The sequence below is a fragment of the Arachis ipaensis genome, chromosome B4, assembly GCF_059453495.1.
Source record: "Arachis ipaensis isolate K30076 ecotype BB chromosome B4, ASM5945349v1, whole genome shotgun sequence".
Lineage (NCBI taxonomy): Eukaryota > Viridiplantae > Streptophyta > Magnoliopsida > Fabales > Fabaceae > Arachis > Arachis ipaensis.
The window spans coordinates 12,182,656-12,186,523 of record NC_142439.1 but is presented as its reverse complement, the minus strand read 5'-3'; the positions used below and the strand labels follow the sequence as shown (position 1 = coordinate 12,186,523).

General features: G+C 35.3%; 1 pseudogene across 1 annotated transcript; it reads right to left on the bottom strand.

Annotated features, from left to right (window-relative positions):
• Positions 1–264: 264 nt before the first annotated feature.
• On the bottom strand, positions 265–3,868 carry LOC107638942 (protein WHAT'S THIS FACTOR 9, mitochondrial pseudogene; annotated as a pseudogene). The gene is made up of 2 exons (XR_015880668.1): positions 3,564–3,868; positions 265–1,783 (listed from the first exon to the last, which is right to left on the bottom strand). The product of XR_015880668.1 is annotated as a protein WHAT'S THIS FACTOR 9, mitochondrial pseudogene (transcript).

The window sequence follows — 3,868 nt, the reverse complement described above, 5'->3', positions numbered from 1 at the left end:
ATTAGAGGTATATAATTCTTCTCTTTTTCAACCACTAAAATTCTAAGGTTATAAATTAAGATTATTTATTACCTCTCATTTTATTTAGTTATTATTTATTTATATATTTTCTAAAATTAGCTTTACTAATTTTCACAAAATATAGTTAATCAGATTGTCACTTAACACTAATCACGAGTGATAATATTTTTCCTAATAAATAGATACGGAACTGAAAATATCTTAGGACAATAATAATACAACTAAATCTGCCACCAATCCATATTGAAATAGCTAATAGACCATTTCATTCTCATTCAGTAAAAAACAGTGTGGCGTTTGATCTGTTTTTCTTTTTCCCATAATAAATGTTTAAATTTTCATACAACCTGTTCCGCAGAGCAAGCTGCAATCTCATGCTCCTCTTTATCAACATTATCTGAATCTAAATCCTGTTTTGAACTACTCTTAGAAAATCGATTATTCACCCTCCTGTTCTTTAAAATCACTTGTGATTTCTTCATCAACTTGATATACTTCTTCCTAACACCCAACAAAGGATGCTTCTGAAAAGCTGATCTATCGAAACTATAGGCTTCCTTAAGAATAACTGAACAAGTGTTGTTCCTAAAAGATAGATAAAACATATGAGGATGCCGCTCAAATGCTCTGTGCATTTTCTGTGGCAACCCAAAATACTTTTTGAGGCAAAAGAGCTTCTTCCTCTCTGCAGAATGTTCAACAAAAAGCGAAAGCAATTCATGAAGAACCCCAATAAGTCGTTTCTCAGCTATGTCACTGTTTGGATCCAAGTTTGAGAAATCATCATAAGGTGAAATATAAGGAAGCTTTTGAAACTCATCTAGCCAATTCTGAATCTTTGTCCTCAACCTCAAACCTTTTGATGGGAATAAGGGAAATTCAATGGCCTCCATTGTTCCCCCAAAGATAAAACCTTTTTTCATCACATTCTCTTCCATTACAGAGAAAATCTTTTCTCTTCTTTCAACAGCCAATGCCTTCAATCCACCTTCCATCTCCACAAACTTGAAAGAGTCGTCAAGATTTCGTTCTGGATACTGCAAAAAGTCTTCAGGCAACCCCAAATACCACTGCATCCCTTGAATTATCTTTAAAGGAAGAACGTTCTCTCTGGTCATCAATATCATCTTCTTCAACCTGGATTGTAAATCCTCCCTGCAATCTTTGTATACTCTCTTCTCATCCTTGTCAATCTCGGCTGCTTCTGGTGTCAACCTGAACCAAGGAAGATTGTATTGAGGACCTGTAAACTCCTCGAAGATGGATGGATACTGTCTCATAAATCTGGCAACCTTCATGGGCACATCCAATTGTAATCCCCTCTTCGACACATCGGAGATAGGGATGCACTCATTGGGATCCCGAGCAATGCAGTTTTTTAGGGCAATTATTGGCTTGAGCAGAATGGACTGGTGGATGTCCTCAATCGAGTCATAGTATGAATCTTTCTTCCATTTCATGTACACATTGACATAACTATACCTCTGGATATGTAAAAGACTATTAACAGAAACCTTGCCATCAAAGGAGATGATTGATTCTCCAAAGCGCCCAAGCAACTTTTTGACTGTTTTGACTGCAGGTTTGTTAAAGACAAAGAACATTGATTGAAAGCTTATTAGCAGCAGGAGTACTTGCCAGTAAATGAACCAGGAGAAAAAGGGAAGTCTTGGTTTCAAACTTTTGATTGGTAATATCTTTCTGAGGAAGCTTGGTATTGAGCCAACCAACTACAACGACAGAGAGAAAGAGTGTGTTTAACCTGTTTATCATAAAAGCAATGAAAATGATTCAGCCAGAGATGTAAAGAATGCGTATTCAAAAAATTAATGAAATTGTGAATCTAAAGCTTAAGCACAAAAAGCATCTAAAGCCATTCACCAAAACTAACATTATGCCAAGACCTATTATCCATTGATAGTTGATAATATTTCCAACTTGTCAACATTGGTTACAATAACAAAGAAGACAATAAAGCACAATCCTGCAACATTCAAAAACACCAACAACATTTGTACCTCTATTTTTTCATACGATCACCCGATCAAAGAGATTTAACATATAAGTCATCAAATATCAGGAAATCATATAAATTTAGAAAATACCAGAAGAAGATCATGCACTATTTGCCTTAACTAAAAATATTTAGCCATCATATTACAAAATACATCACAGGTAAGACTTAAGAGCATTATATTATAGTAGCTAGAACATGCAACAAACCAAAAGTACAATAGTCAACTAGATATACATATGATTTAACACTCCTTTATCATATTCATTTATATCATAACTAGACAAAAAAAAAAAAAAAGAAATGATGGTACAACTAGATAAAGCCAATCCTCTAGAGTTAAGGATCCACTCGTAAAAGTAAGACGGATCAATGCAACCTAACCCTATATATATATATCATCCCTTATACACAAGGTTGCAAGACCGGACCGGTCAATAAACCGGTAAAATCACTGGTTCAATAGTTCACTGGTTCGACCGGAATTCAACCGGCTTAATTAAATATTAAATAAAATTATTAAAAAACCTATATAGAATTTTAAATATATAAATTCAATAATTTCTAACCTAATACAATTCAAAATTTCACAATTTCACATAATAAATTATCCATGATTTAATATTAGAAGTTCACAAACAACTTCAAAACATCAAAATTCATAACTAAAAACAACCAAAATGCATATAATGACAAACACATAATGTTCTACTATCAAAAGAAATATTTAACAAACAAGTTTTCAACTAATTAAAGGTGCAACTCATCACAAATCATAATCATCCTTAAGTATTGTGAACAACAAAGAGAAAGAATTGTAATTTCATCCACAAGCGGGATTAATTGCACCTTCAAGAAACTCCAGTGAGTTGAAGCCTTGAAAGTGGGGATTAAGTAAAACGATTCAAAGGCAGCATTTTTGCGGGAAAAAGAGAAAATAAAGAGAAAAGAATCTTCGATCAACTTTAACAAAACACAAAGACGTGGATAACAAATAACATGAATATAACTATATAAGTGATGAACAAATGAAAGCTCAACTGTCATGAAAAATGTTGCAACTGTGTATTAACCTTTTTTTTTTTAATTTGGTGTACTACTTTTAATATTAAACGTCATTTATCTTTTTTATAACTAACAGAAAATATCTTTTATACTCTAAAAAGGTGCATTAAAAAAATACTAAACGTCATTTCTCTTTTTTATACTAAAACATTTCTTCTGGAAATTTCTGTAAGATATTCCATGCGCATATCACCGTGGATTAATTTCTCTTTCATTCTTATATAGCAGGGAATGATTACAAACAGCCTATGACAAACAAAATTTTCGCTAACATTAACTGGTAGGGAGACACAAAGGTTACTAGAGTAATACAAAATTAACGCAGCAAACTCCACAATAAAACTAAATCAGCAAAAAAATAAAAAATAATTCAGAAAAAGGGGACACCAGACACAGAGGGGAGTGACGAATTAGCTCAGCAAACTACACAGCATAACTAATTAACTATTATCACAGTGCTTACCGGCGACGAAGAGGAAGGAGAGTGACGGCGACGATAGAGGAGACGGCGCGACACCGGCGAACAGAGAGAGAGGGGGCTCGAACAGAGAAGAGGAGATGCGGTGGCTGTGGGTTCTGCGGGGGCTGCAGTGGGTGCGGGTGCTGCGGTGGGTGCGGCGGCTGCGTTCTACGGGGCTGGGGGGCTCGGCCGCTAGGGTTCTTTTCATCTTTTGTTTGTTCTTTCAATTTTGAGAGAGGAGAGGAGAATAGGGGTGGCCACTGTCGGGTAGGGGCATGCTCTACTCGACCCGGCTCCGCCTCCGTCGT